A 16099-nucleotide genomic window follows, 5' to 3' on the forward strand; every position below is an offset into this window, starting at 1 on the left:
CGAAAGTAGATGAATCTCAAAAGGTTTAAAAACAAGGAGGGTATTGTAGATGAGCTAGATTTACACTTACAACTCAATAGGTTTGAACATGAGATAAGTGGAACCTTTCCATAGAAGAGAAAAATAAAAGATATTCTGACTTTGGATTTTAAAATCTCTGAGAATCCCCAAAATTGCAAGACCAGTGCCTTATCCAAGGGCAACAAATTCATACATCAAACTGTAAATGAAAACTTCTACTACAAATCCATCTTCATGATTAAGTATTCCTGCAGTAATGTCTTACATAAATGCATTACTAAGCTCCTTCACAAAATCATGAGATCTTGAAAATATACTCCATTATTCATGATTAATTACAGAATTTAAATTCTTCCTTGAAGAATCCCTACAAACAATCACAACAATCTCCTTGAGATGACAAATTTCAGCCTCCTTGAGGATTTAATTTCAAACAAAGAAATATTATCTCAGAATCAAACTCCATTACTGAATCAAACTCCATTACTGAAAGAAAAGCACTACACTGTACAAACTTGGAAGAACTCAGAACTAGAAACCAAGATTATGGAGCCTTTCTCCAAAATTCTGGAACCCTCACAAATGACAAGAAAAGGGAATATGAAGGAGGGGGGGAAACACCAGAATGCACCAAAGATCGCCATGTGTCCCTTCTTCCCTAACTGAAAAATATTTCCTTTTCTTCCTGTAGAAACTTCTCTAGAAATATCTCATGTTTTTTGAAACTAACTACATGAATAGATTTCTCATTTCGAGAGCTTTACGATGAAATATAATACTTGCTATTTTAAGTCAAAAATAGTCCCTGGGCGAATTAATCTGTTTTTGCAGACCATCATTTAAATTTTTCATTTTTCATCTATAGTCAAGAGTATATATTTAACTTTGATTTTCTTCATTTTTGCAACCTACGTCCTGCCACGTGGTAGTTTGTGATTCGCTCGCAGGGTCCACTGTTCGCCACCTGGGATGACACCTCACTTATCTACCACTTGTTGGCCACATAGATTGCCACTGGACTACTTCGTCATCGCCACCTCTATGGGATCCACCAGCTCACCTACCACCCGGATCTGCCAGCTCATCTTTTGCCATTTCGCAAAGGGTAATCTTCGTGCATCTTCACTTCGCGAAATAGCACCAGTCGTTGATCACCATCGAGCTTGCTCGATATTTAACTTTTTGTTGTTTCACGAAGGGTAACTGGCGTGCATCTTCACTTCGCGAAACAACGCCAGTCGTCCGATCACCTCAAAATTGCATGCTCTTTAATTCTTCTTATTACTGCAAAATTTACTTACCGCGGGAATCATGCACATGCAGGTCCATCTGGTCGCCAGCTAGCCTCCTCACTTGGGGATTCATGCACGTGTGTATGGGGTATATTGGGCGCCCAGCTGACACCTTGCGTCAAAAGCCTTCAAGGATTTGACACTATAGTTTGGTGGAGCTTTATATTTAAATACTAAAATTTTCGCCCACCCAGCCAATGTGGGATTAATAACTTATGCCTAGGAATGTATTTTTTGAAAGTTTTTGAGACTGCCTGGAAGTTTCATTTTCCAATGGAATTCCCTTTGACTTACTACCTTCCTCCTTTGCCACGGCTAATCGACAGGGGAGGATGCTAACAAAGGTTGTGGACATTGGGAATACAACTGCCAAATGCATTTGTTGAAGATTAAAATGCCTTTAGATTGGCTTATACACCTGGTAATTGCATTTGATTTTACTTTTAAATGCCCATTTCATTAACCATGCAGGAGAGGAGATGAAAACCTGTTAAGTGCATTGATTTGAAAATTTATAAGCACCCTCTTTAACCACCACGTGCTTGTGAAGATGGTGGCAAAGTCATGGAGTCTGGCTTTATGTCAGCCATTGCATTTGCTGGATTTTTTCTCTGCCATTTCCATCATCCACTATAGAAGGGGCGGAAATGCTGGAGATACACCTACTGATTTTTATTGCTTTGGATTTATTAAAAGCCTTTCCCAACAGCCACGTTTTACTTATGCCAAAAGTATTTGCTGCTACTTGCAATTTGCTGAAACTTTCTAATGTCTTTTCAACCTGCACTTCTAATTTAACATGGGAGGATGTTGGCTGGCATTTCACATGCCAATTACATTTTCCTTGAAGGTTTTTGAGCCCATCCTGCCACGCGATCCCTAGGAGGAGCAATGCATTTACCTGAAAGCTTATAAAAGTCCTTCACCTCAACGCCAAATTGGGGGAAGATGCTAGTAAAAGTTGTGGGTTTTGGCAATACATCTGCCAATTTCATTTTTTGGCATAAAAAGTTGAAACCAGTGCAAACTATGCAAAGAGGAGTTGCTGAAGTAATTTGGCCGATTAGATTTGCCGGTGGTCCTGGTTAATCAATTGCACCAGCATCAAGTTTCAGATTCCATTCTTGTACAACCTCAAATACTATCTTTCCTTGATCATGAATACACCTTCTTGTTATATCTTGTTCAATGGTATTGCCTCCATGGGTTTTCTCCCACAAACAATGAATACCTTCTCCAATAGAACCTTGAAATGGAACACACTATGGACATTGAGCTCCCATTTTCAAAGGCAATTTGTTCATCTTTTCCCAACAATTTGCCCTGATAGTTCTGATACTTAATGTTAAGTATAGATGCCAAGCTAATAAGATGAGAGGGGGGGTGAATCATACAACCTTAATCTTCCATAAAAACAACAGATTCAACCTCAGTAACATATACTTCAGTAATATAACCAAAACTGCTATAAATGCAAGTTCAAAAGCATATAAACATCATAAAACTCATAACACCAGATTTAACGTGGAAACCCAAATAGGGAAAAACCACTGTGGGATTTCAGACCCACTAAGAAATATACTCTTCTAGAGTATTCTCGGTTAAAAGAAAATCATGTTAAAGATTACAAACACATTGCTAGATGTGACCCGGTTAAGGGATTTCCCTCAGATCTGTCAAGATCTTCACCTTGTTAGAAGTGACCTTGTTAAAGGATTTTAAACACTCAATCAGAATGTCACCTTGCTAGAGGGTTTTACAAATAAGACTATTAAGTCCACTCGGTTAAGAGATTTTCTATTACTTCACAAAATAACAGTAATAAAAATCTATCTATAACTTCACATCTAAAATGCTAAAGCAGATTCTTATTTTCTCAATACAATATAGTCATAGGACTTTATCTTGTCCATCTGGTGGGCTCTATACTCTGTTATTCAAATAGATCTTCAAGCTTCAGTGCTCGGTAATCACTATGTAGCATCCCTATGCATACACTTGCCCGCATGCATTGTTTATCAACAGTTCCTTATTTATAAACAATTGCTAACCGCTTAATCTCCTTGATCACATATCCCATGATTAATCATAGCCATCAGATCTTCACGCTTGACCAGGTTCAATGTATCCTTCGATCTGAAAACATTTTACCCTGCCTTGGAACTTGCATACATTTTTTGGAACTTGTGCTAGGGTATTTCGGTTCAATCTGCACTATAGATCTTCCTACCAATCTCCCTTTGCCATAGATTCTTTAACAAACTTCATGCACGGCATACCAATCATTTAATTAGTTCCAGCTCATCAGCTTCCTTTATTAAATAATGCTTTTATTCATTTAATGCATTATGTTACTACTCGGTTGCAACTCAGTAAATACTAAGCTTCACTCGGTAGACATTTCGCCTTCATTAACTGATAGCGATAACCTTAGGGTTTATCGACTAGGTTCCTTAGGGTTTACCGACTAGGTTCTTTGCTCGGTAACATAGTATAGTATTAACCTTACAATCAACAACATATGTAGGATATCAAAATAATCTAAACATCATGATCTCATCATTGTCTAACTCGGTAATAGTTTCCCATTGAATAACTTATTCATCCCCTTATTCATCATATTCTTTCTGTGTCTTTTACCAACATCTTTATACTCATCAAATCATACTTCTTAAGATATGGCAACATCATACTGAATTAGAAAATCAATTTCTTGACATCAATGACAAAATAATAATATTAAGACAGTAAACATCCTTAATCAGTTATATCCACAATCATCAACAACCTTCTCAATATCCTAATTGAAATACCAACAATCTCTCTTTGTCTGTTATAATGCCAACAATCTCCCCCTTTGGCATTGATGGCAAGACCAATTGATTTGACGTAATTGGTTCAGATTGCTGTAATGTTGAAATGCTAAAATGCTCTCCCCCTGTTATCAGTCGTCTCCCACATACATTAGTCTTCTCCTATTTTCTTCAGTCTTCTCCCCCTTTGACAACAATGCCAAAAAGTAAAGAACTAAAACATAATTTCTTCCTGTATGAAGTGATTTCCTGTTGTTGTGTGTCAACTTAGTCTTAATTAGAGCATTTATGTCTTCAATTCCTGTTCCCTTTATTGTTTCTTGCACACCTTTAGATAACCTCCTAAAGTGTGTAAATCAACATCAACTCCTAAAAGATATTCTATAGTCATCAAATTGATGCTTTCACCGAACTCAGTCAGTGAGTAGAAGATAGGGGTAGGACCCCTAAATTACTTCTGAGATACTCAAAAGTGTCCCTTGGCAGTGGCTTGGTGAAGATATCTGCTATTTGCTCCTTTGTGCTAACATACTCCAACACCACTTTCTTCTCTTGAGCTTCTTCTCTAAGATAATGATATTTGATAGAGATGTGCTTAGTCTTAGAGTGCATAACAGGATTCTTTGAAATGTTAATGGCACTAGTATTGTCAAAGAATATAGTTACTGGCTCGGTAACTTTCTCATTTATACCATCCAACAGTTGTTTGATCCATGCTATGCTAGTACAATTCAATGTTGCAGCAACATATTCAGCTTCTCTTGTTGACTGTGAAACACATCCTTGTTTCTTGCTAAGCCAACTCACTAGTCTTTCTCCTAAAAAGAAAGCTCCTCCACTTGTGCTTTTTTTGTCATCAATGTTGCCTGCCCAATTAGCATTAGTATAAACTTTTAAATCAAAATCATTTCCTTTTTGATATACTAAGCCATAATCCTCAATGCCTTTCAGGTATTTGAAAATTCTCTTGATTGCTGTCATGTGTGTTTCCTTAGGATCTGCAGAGAATCTTGCAACTATACCTACTACATGTGTTATATCTGGCCTATTGTGAACAACATATTGTAGCTTTCCAATCATGCATCGGTAAAGTGTCTCATCAACAGTTGCAGATTCATCATTCTTTGATAATTTACAGTTGGTAGTCATAGGAGTACTTACTGGTTTTGAATCCTCCATTCCAAATTTCTTCAAGATTTCCTTTATGTACTCGGATTGAGTAATGAAAATCTCTTCTTTCATTTGCAGTATCTGTAAACTTATAAAATACTTTATCTCACCAATTAATGACATCTCAAATTCTTTGCTCATTTCATTTCCAAAGTTCTTGCATAAAGAGTCATTTCCACAAAATATAATATCATCAACAAATATGGCTGAGATCAGTATTCCATTTTCATCATTCTTCATGTACATATTGTTGTTTTCACTTGTTCTTATAAAACCAATCTTGATTAAATAAGAGTGCAATCTTTCATACCATGCTCTAGGTGCTTGTTTTAGATCATATAAAGCTTTGTTCAATTTACATACCTGATCTTTATTCTTGTTTTCAACAAATCCTTCAGGTTGTTCAATAAAAACTTCTTCTTCTAATATACCATTCAGAAAGGCAGATTTGACATCCATTTGATATACCTTGAAATTCTTGTAAGTAGCATATGCCAACAATGTTCTTACTCCTTCAAGTCTAGTCACAAGTGCAAAAGTCTCACCATAATCAATTCCTTCTTCTTGGGCATAACCTTTGCAAACTAGTCTTTCTTTATTTCGAATGACCTCACCTTTTACATTCAGCTTGTTTCTAAAAATCCACTTTGTACCGATTACATTTTTGTCCTTCAGTCTTGGGACCATTGTCCATGTGTCATTCTTCTTGATTTGATCAATCTCTTCTATCATAGCATTTATCCAATCTTCATTGTTAAATGCCTCTTTCACTATTCTCGGTTCAAATTCAGATATCAGACATGTGTTCTGTCTCAGTTTGTTCCTTGTCATCACTGGATCATCCTTATCTCCTATAATCTGACTTGATGCATGATGTCTTTTGACATACTTGGCTAATATAGGCTCGGTAGGCTCTATATGATCCTCTTCATCACTCGGTAACTGGATATTCTCTTCATTTTCTTCACCTTGTCGGTTGAACATAGACAAATTCATCATAGTCTTCTGGTTCCTTGGAATTTCCTTCATCATTTCTTTCTGTAAATTCAACAATTTTCACATTTGCACTTTCTACTATTTTGTTAGATGATTTGATCAGACATTTAAATGCTTTACTTCTAGAAGAATAACCAAGAAATGTTCCTTCTTCACTTTTCTGATCAAACTTTCCTTTCTATCATCTTTGTGTACATAGCATCTACTTCCAAAGATTTTGAAATAACTTACATTAGGTTTCTTGTCATACCAGATTTAATATGGTGTCTTCAAAGTTCCTTTCTTCAGTTGTACTCGATTCAGGGTGTAAAATCCTGTGCTTATTGCTTCTCTCCAAAATGTTTGTGGCACTTTCTTTTCAATCATCAGGGTTCTAGCACAATCCACAATAGATCTATTTCTTCTCTCAACTATTCCATTTTGTTGTGGAGTTCTTGGTGCAAAGACTTGTCTTTTAATACCATGATAATTGCAGAATAAGTTGAACTCATCAGATGTGAACTCTCCTCCTTTGTCTGATCTAAGACATTTCAGTTGTCTTCCTGTTTCATTTTCAACTCTTGCCTTGTACCATTTAAACATTTGAAAAGCTTCTGATTTTTCTTTTAAAAACATAACTGACATCATCCTTGAATAATCATCCACAAATAATATGAAATATTTGTCACCATAATAACTTTGAACTTTCATAGGACCACAAAGATCAGTGTGCACAAGATCTAAAATTCCCTTAGAAGTGTAAGACTTACTTGTAAAGCTTGATATTGTCATCTTACCCATCTGGCATCCTCGATACATAGCATTCTCAAGTTTTTCAAGACTCGGTAGACCTCTTACTCGGAGCTTCTTGCTTATTTTGATCAGATTATCAAAATTTACATGACAAAACCTTTTATGCCATAACCAGGTATCATCTATCTTTGCATATAGACACTTATTCTGAGTTGAGTCAAGATGAAATGTGTTACCTTTTGTTTGTGTCTTGGTAGCAGCTAACTTTCCATGCTTGTCATGAACTTTGACAATTCCTTTCTGAAATTCTATTCGGTAACCTGTGTTGTTTAGTTGTGCTACACTCAACAAATTGTATTTCAAACCTTCAACTCAATAAACATCATTACATTTTGCATTGTCAAGAAGTGTTATGGATCCTTTACCTTTTACCAGACATGGTGCATCATTACCAAATCTTACATAGCCTCCATCATAATCTTCTAACAGAACAAACTTGTGTTTATCACCTCTCATGTGATGTGAGCATCCACTATCTATGATCCAAGAATCATTAGTTTTTATGTGAGATATTAGGGATTTTTCTTCATATCTTTCTTCATCTGATCCATCTTTGATAGCCACATAAACTACTTTCTTTGTATCAGTTTCATCTAATTTATCATCATTGGATTTCTCATCAGCTATTAGGCATGACTTTCTATCTCTTCTTCTTAAGTCTCGGTGTCCTCTATAATGATTATCTTTCTGTCTATCATCTTGGTAATCTCTCTTTTCAGTAGATTCTTTGTCAGGACAGTTAGAAGCCATATGTCCTATCTTATCACAATTGAAACATTTCAAAGGTAGTTTTCCTTTATACTTACCTTTGCCTCTCGGTAACCTTCTGGCTAATAGTGCTTCAAACTCTTCTTGCTTTCTGATTTCCTCATACAGTTTGTGTACTTCCTCCATGTTTTTGTGAAATCTTTCACTTGCTCCACTGTGATCTCCTTTTGTGTACTTACTCATTATATCATTGTAATAATTAGATTTGCCAATATGAAAAGAACTAAATGCAGATTCCACTTTATTTACGGAAGACCCACTGTTATCAAAATTACTTAACTCAAATGCATGTAGCTTACCAATAGTAGCATCTAAAGAAACTAGCATATTGGATATAGACCTTAATTCATTGATTACAGAGACTCGGATTGCATAAGCTGGTAGAAGGGTTCTTAACAACTTACTTGTTATATCCTTTTCTTCAATAGTTCCACCTACTCCTTTGATTTGATCGGCAATCTCCTTTAGTCTTGTACTGTACTGGGTTATGTTCTCACCTTCATTCATCCTCATAGATTCAAGTTGCCCTCTTAGACTGTCTACTTTTGCTCTTTGAACATGTTCATCACCACCATACACAAATATGAGCTTGTCCCACATTGCCTTTGCATCATTGCAGCCTTCTAGATCATTAAACTCTGAGTTGGTCAATGCAGATGTTATTTCAATCATTGCTTGGATATGTTCTTTCTTTTCTTTTACCTCTTCCATTATCAATGGATAGGTGCTTGGTTTAATGAAATCATTTTCCAGATAGGATACAACATATTCTCCAACTCCCGATAGGTGCAGCTTCATCCTTTTCTGCCATGTAGAGAAACTTGACTTGTTCAGCTTCGGTGCATCCCTCTTATACATCTTTGGATCTTTTCCTCAACTACCTTTAAACTTTTTCTTCCAAAGTCCAAAGCGTTGATACCAATTGATAGTTCTAATACTTAATGTTAAGTACAGATGCCAAGCTAATAAGACGAGAAAGGGGGGTGAATCATACAACCTTAATCTTCCATAGAAACAACAGATTCAACCTCGGTAACATATACTTCAGTAATATAACCAAAATTGCTAAACATGCAAATTCAAAAGCATATAAACATCATAAAACTCATAACACTAGATTTAACGTGGAAACCCAAATAGGGAAAAACCACTGCGGGATTTCAGACCCACTAAGAAATATACTCTTCTAGAGTATGCTCGGTTAAAAGCAAATCCTGTTAAAGATTACAAACACATTGCTAGATGTGACCCAGTTAAGGGATTTCCCTCAGATCTGTTAGGATCTTCACCTTGTTAGAAGTGACCTTGTTAAAGGATTTTAAACACTCAATCAGAATGTCACCTTGCTAGAGGGTTTTACAAATAAGACTGTTAAATCCACTCAGTTAAGAGATTTTCTGTTACTTCACAAAATAACAGTAATAAAAATCTATCTGCAACTTCACATCTAAAATGCTAAAGCAGATTCTTGTTTTCTCAATATAATATAGTCATAGGACTTTATCTTGTCCATCTGCTAGGCTCTATACTTTGTTATTCAAACAGGTCTTCAAGCTTTAGTGCTCGGTAATCACTATGTAGCATCCCTATGCATAAACTTTTCTGCATGCATTGTTTATCAACAGTTCCTTATTTATAAACATTTGTTAACCGCTTAATCTCCTTGATCACATATCCCATGATCAATCATAGCCATTAGATCTTCACGCTCGACTAGGTTCAATGTATCCTTCGATCTGAAAATGTTTTACCCCACCTTGGAACTTGCATACATTTCTTGGAACTTGTACTAGGGTATTGCGGTTCAATCTGTGTTGTAGATCTTCCTGTCGATCTTCCTTTGCCATAGATTCTTTAGCAAACTTCATGCACGACATACCAATCATTTAATTAGTTCCAACTCAGCAGCTTCCTTCATTAAATAATGCTTTTATTCATTTAATGCATTTTGTTACTACTTGGTTGCAACTCGATAAATACTAAGCTTCACTCGGTAGACATTTCGCCTTCATTAACCGATAGTGATAACCTTAGGGTTTATCGACTAGGTTCCTTAGGGTTTACGGTCTAGGTTCTATGCTCGGTAACATAGTATTGTATTAACCTTAAAATCAACAACATATGTAGGATATCAAAACAATCTAAACATCATGATCTCATCATTGTCTAACTTGGTAATAGTTTCCCATTGAATAACTTATCCCTCCCCTTATTCATCATATTCTTTCTGTGTCTTTTACCGACATCTTTATACTCATCAAATCATACTTCTTAAGATATGGCAACATCATACTGAATTAGAAAATCAATTTCTTGACATCAATGACAAAATAATAATATTAAGACAATAAACATCCTTAATCAGTTATATCCATAATCATCAACAACCTTCTCAATATCCTAATTGAAATGCCAACAATCTCTCCTTGTCTGTTATAATAAGCACCTCAGAAGAATTTAGATTTTGATTCTTTACAACCCTGAGGCCATATTTCTATATATTCTAAAATAATTTAAAGTATCATCATCTTCTTTAATCTCCATACCTTTATGTATCGTGATGCCACGTACTAAGAACATTTTCGCCATAGAACCAACACTGCAAGGGCATGAGCCAGGTCGGGCCCCAAAGTGGATCTGACTAAAAAAAAAATCATTTTCATGCAACTGACCTTCAAAATGCCTCAAGAACCTTAAACATACCTCAGGAGTTGATCAGCATAGTTTTTTTTATCATTAAATGAAGTTTTACAACTTTCAGGCACCTGCGCCACATTTTCGCATTTAATCCCAAAGATGTAATTTTCAAACTGGTCAAAACACCTTTCTGGACTTCGCAAACTGACAGGCGTACTATCTGATATACAAATATTCACTCTACCAAGCCGTTTCTGAAGATGAAGCCTGGGTGAAGAATCATTAACTATCAAAGATGACCATTTGGCTTTGTTAGCACTATGAACCTGATAAAATCAATTCACAGGGACCTCAAGGTGCCTTTACTATAAATATCAAACGATCTCCGTAGACCCCCAAATATGGGGCATAGATACCTTGAAGTGAAAAGAAGACCTTGGAATGCTTAGTTAGACCAAAAGGCTTATTGGGTGCAAATGGTGGGTTCATGAAAATGGCCACTCAAAAGATGTAACAATGAAAATTCTGAAAACTGAATGAAGTGGCTCAAGAAATCATCTTAGAAAACTAATCAAACGAATTCATAAAGACTTTAAACTTGGCATGGAGGAACACTTATATGCAGACAATTCAATGCACTTTGAATTTTAGCATGATGATCAACTGGTCAAAAGATATAGGAGCTCAAAGTAGGCTACTTAATAAAATCTGCATTTGCACCTATGATGGACTTTCAACTCACCCCTTGAAATGGGTACCTGATAAATTGATCCAAACTGAATTTTGAGAGTTGCAAAACACTTCATAGGCCAAATGAAAGGTGTACAACAAGTTTCAAAGCTTTACCTCTTGATGATTAACTAGCTCCATTTTACATGCCCTCAAAGTAGGCCTATTAGATTGATTCATTAGGTGGTCATTTGAAAGTGCAGATGCAAAATTTTGAAATGGGCCTCTCAAATTCACCAAATTTAATGAGTCCCAACACTAGTATGGAAATCTTATTGTTTGTTTGATGTTGTTTTTCATTAATGAAACTCTCGGTTTTGAGAAGAGACAGTGGACATTTGATATCCTGGTAGGAAGACAACTGAAACAATATATTTCTATATTGGGTAGTCAGCGAGATGATAAGGTATGGGGTTACTTCAAGTCATTCTAGAAGGCTATGAATTCTAGAGAGAGGGTTCCAAATAAAATTGTTGAGAAATACTCAATTGAGATATGCTTCATGGTTAAAAAGGATGAAACTTTGATGGAAGTTTTCAAGTCTCGAAAGATATGGATTGAAGAGATGGGTTATGAATTTGATGCACAGATTCTAGATGCTTATGCAAAGATGTTAATTGATGCACCTATTTATGAAGTTGAGAAATCCTTTGATACTGCAAAACAAAAAAAGTAAGAGGTTGAAACTGAGTTTAACAAGAAGAAGAGGGAGAAACATAAGAGAAAGGCAAACAAATTTGTTGAACGGGTTTCCCAGGATATCAAGGCATTAATTGATTTTGTTCCAGAAAAAGGAAGGAAGAGGAAAGAGCCTAAAGTTTTTATTGAGCCTATTGCATCAGACTCTGGATCCAAGGATGACACACCCTTAGCATTCAAGAGGGTATTGAGGAAGAAAAGTGAAGAATCTAAGGAGGAAGCAAGGAAGCAACTGGTTAGGAAGGTTACAATCAAGGTACCGACACAGAAGTGAGCTCCAAAGGAAACACCTTCTGCACCATCTAGTATTGGAAGGAGAAAGAAGATGGATGATATTGATCTGGCACTTGTCACCAGTAATGTAAGTATTATTCCACCCAATACTTGTGCAAAATTGGTTGATGAAATTACTAAGGATGGTATGTTGAAAAATGTACAATTATATTATGGGCATTTAGATAATGATGAACAGAGTATCTGCTAAGAGAGAAGATACTGAGTTAGAGAAGAAGGAGATTAATGATAAGTTGAAGTTGATTGATAATGCTTTGAGGCAATGTACTAATATTTACAAAGTATGTAGTGACACGGGTTTACTTACAACAGATTTAGATAAAAGGATTAAGGATACTCAAGAGAAGATTGTAGGTATAGTCAATTCTTTTCATGGCTCAAATTATTTGACTACATCTATTGATGGCTAGATTTTGGCTTTGGAAACTCAAGTTTTAGCTCTTGAGAGGGATAAAGATAAAATTATAAGGAGATCTAGAGGTCTTAGAGGATTGGTGAGTCCCCAGTTGGACTCATTAAATGTACATAAGGAGTGTATTGATTTGGTTGGTAAGCTCACACCAGCAGAGCTTAAGGATAAAGAGTCATATTCCCATATGCTTAGTGGACTTGTATCTATTTTTGGCACACTCAAATCAGGTTGGGATACCTATCTAGAGATTTTGAAGAAAGCCTATACAAAATATTTTAAATATATTCAGCTCCAGTAAGGTGTTTTGGGACATTCTTTGTGCAGTCTTTCATTCTTTGTCTCGGTTTTTTGGTATTTTTTGGCATTGATGTCAAAGGGGGAGGTATAGGTGAAAAATATATTCTTGACATCAGGAGGTATGGGCCTATGTAGTATTTTGTTTAGATCATGATCACAGAAGGATATTCAACTCAAGGGGAGCAATCGCAAGATGAAACCGATAGATGGAAACCATTATCATTTTTCACATGAGTGTTACCATCAATGCCAAAGGGGGAGATTGTTGGCAATTGAAACTCATTTGATTTTTTTCAATATGTTATCTGATGGCAACATGTTCTAGTTTTCTTATGTTAGTTTGGTTGTTTACTGGCAGACACTTTACCGACACCGGCACTGACAGGTATCTTCACCAGTAGGAGGAACTCTATGGGTACCAGCATTGTAGGTCGACATGACTAACATTCAGGTTACAGTTATTGGAGGTTGACATCATTTTGTGAGATCCGGCAATCAGCAATTAATTTTGATATTTATGTATATATGTAATTGAGTCGACATGTATATTCCTTTTGTAATTATCTATGTAAGCCGACATAAGGTATGAAGGATTGTAAGGGTATATAGGGCAGTTGATTAGATCATTTTGTAATATGTATGTTAGAGGAGAGATATGATTGAAATTTTAATGCAAGGAATGTTGATTATGTAAGAGGTTATTTTGATAAGGGTTTAAGGTTGCAGAACCGAAACAGACAGAGCTTTAACCGGAACTGTATTCAGACATAGGAGATGCTATCATTGCAATTCACTCATTCTTCCAGATTGTAGTATGGATTTTTTATATAGTCAGTGAGACTCTCTTGTGATGAGCAGTATGCTCTTGGTTGTAAGCCTTCCTGCAAGTGCAGGCCCCCATATTTTGTACTATCTCTTCATATGGCCAATGGATTGATATTGTGGGTCACAAATCCCACCATGGTTTTTCCTCTTTGAGGTTTTCCACATATAATTCTCTGTGTTATGGTATTTATTTGTGTGATTGGCTCATTGATTGCTTTAATTATTTCAATCTTATTTGTATCAGTTTACCGGTTGGTGAATGCATGTTTTAATAAGGTTAAAATTCATCATTCCAGTAGAACACTGATTCACCCCCCCTCTCAGTGTTCTTGGATTCCAACAGGACTTTTTCTTTGTTTGCATTGGTTCCTCTTCTTATGATTGAGTTACCCTTAGTGAATGTGTGCAATCCTCTTTTTCCTTGTCCTTCACACTTGAGGTGTATGGATTCTATCACTCCCTTATTTCTGTGGATTCACTTTTTTCTTTGTTGTATTGCATCTTTCATAACTTGATGTTCTTTCTCACATTGAATTATCCGTCATCCAATTACATGTGTATTCCTTGGTTAGGACATATTCCTTTCTTGAAATGATATATCTTTTATACATACTCTCTCCTTAGAATGTGTTTAATCCTTCTCTTTGTCCCTATGCTTGGGGGGGGAGGATTCTATATTATGTCTCTTATTCTTTCTAAGGATCCATTTTTTCTTTGGTTGGGTGGTATTTTTGTTGGGAAAATGGTGTCTCAACCTTGCATTTACATGACGTTACTATTTATAGTAAGTTTTTGTTTCAATATGAAATGGTGTGAAATTACCCCCAAAGCTTCTGGTTGGCTAGATGAGCATGCTAGTAAATTTTTCTCACAAGATCATATCTAGTTTTGAAGATATTAAATTTTCCATTTTTGGAGGGTGCGATGAAAGGTTTAAATTTAATTTTGAGGACTTTACAGGCTCTGAAATACCCTAAAAATGGGAGTAAATGATCTAGTTGTTTACAAGGTGATATAGCATATCATGAGTTTTTTGACACTTCAAACGGTTCATTAATCCGACACACAGTTCGCAAGTTATGGCCTCCAGAAGTTTGGAGTCCTAAAATAGGAAATATAAATTGCATCGAACACATAAATGAGCTATAAAAGGGAGGAACATGCATTGATGTGTCTTTTGACACATCATAGGGCATCTAGAATGGAGATAAGGTTGGCTCTACTTTATTCAATGGTTTTAGCCCATGGTTTTGTAATATTGTTTGATGGTTTCTTGTATTGTGTCTCCTATATATGAGGTGTGTAAGATAGAGGTTGTGTGTAAGAGTCTTATGGCTATTGAGTTACCTTTAAGTCTCTTATTAGTGGTACTCTTGTGAAGAGATTGCTCTGCAAGTATATTGTAATATGTTATTGATTGCTCAATAATATATTGAGTTGCTTTTGGACTGTGGGGTTTTTCTCCCGAAAGGGTTTTCCCCACATAAATCATTGTGTTGCTGAGTTGTGGTTTGTTTAAATCTGTTAAGTTTCTATAATTGTAATAGAGATCTATAAAAAAAATTGCATTACTGTCCTCTGAAGGTTAGTGTAGGAAGTTGTTTCGTTACTTAACTTCCTTACAATTTTCTTATGCTACGATATTATTTTTTGTGTGGAATTGTTTATTTTCTTAAGGATTCTCTCTTATGCAAGAGGTATATATCCTTGGGTACAACCTCTTCCTCACTTGATGATGCATGTATATTTTAAATAAATCCCTCACTTGGAGCTAAAAAGTGTGTTATCCTTCATCAAGAATCCCTTTACCTAGCAATAGGAGAAAGGTGTGAATTCTTGTTCTCCTTCCTTTTTTTTGGTCAATGATGTTATTTATATTCAAGATATCCTCTTCGAAGTATATGTCTTTGAGAAAATATCTCTTCCACCTTCTTCTTATGTATCCCTCAAAAGGATCCCCTTTACACTTTTTGCAAGATATCTCACAATTATCTCTCCCTTGGATCATAAAAGTTATCCCTCTTTGGCTAGGGTGGCATGTGCATTGTTGTTTAAGGATATCTCCTTGGTCATTGAAGGTGTGTATCATTATACTTATTTTTCTTAAGATGTCACCATAGATCTAAGCTACCATCTTGGGGAGGGAGGCATATATACATCCTCCTTGTGTATTATATTGTGGAATTTCTTAGAGACAATGATTTCCTTGGTTATCCTTTTGCACTATTTATTGCGGATTTTATTTCATAATACCTTGCTTAATTATACTTTTCCAATTCAACAGGAAAATTTCCTTGGAGACAATGCTTTTCTTGGTCATCCTTTTGTAACGTTTATTGTGGAATTCCTTGGAG

The sequence above is a fragment of the Cryptomeria japonica genome, chromosome 4, assembly GCF_030272615.1.
Source record: "Cryptomeria japonica chromosome 4, Sugi_1.0, whole genome shotgun sequence".
Classification (NCBI taxonomy): domain Eukaryota; kingdom Viridiplantae; phylum Streptophyta; class Pinopsida; order Cupressales; family Cupressaceae; genus Cryptomeria; species Cryptomeria japonica.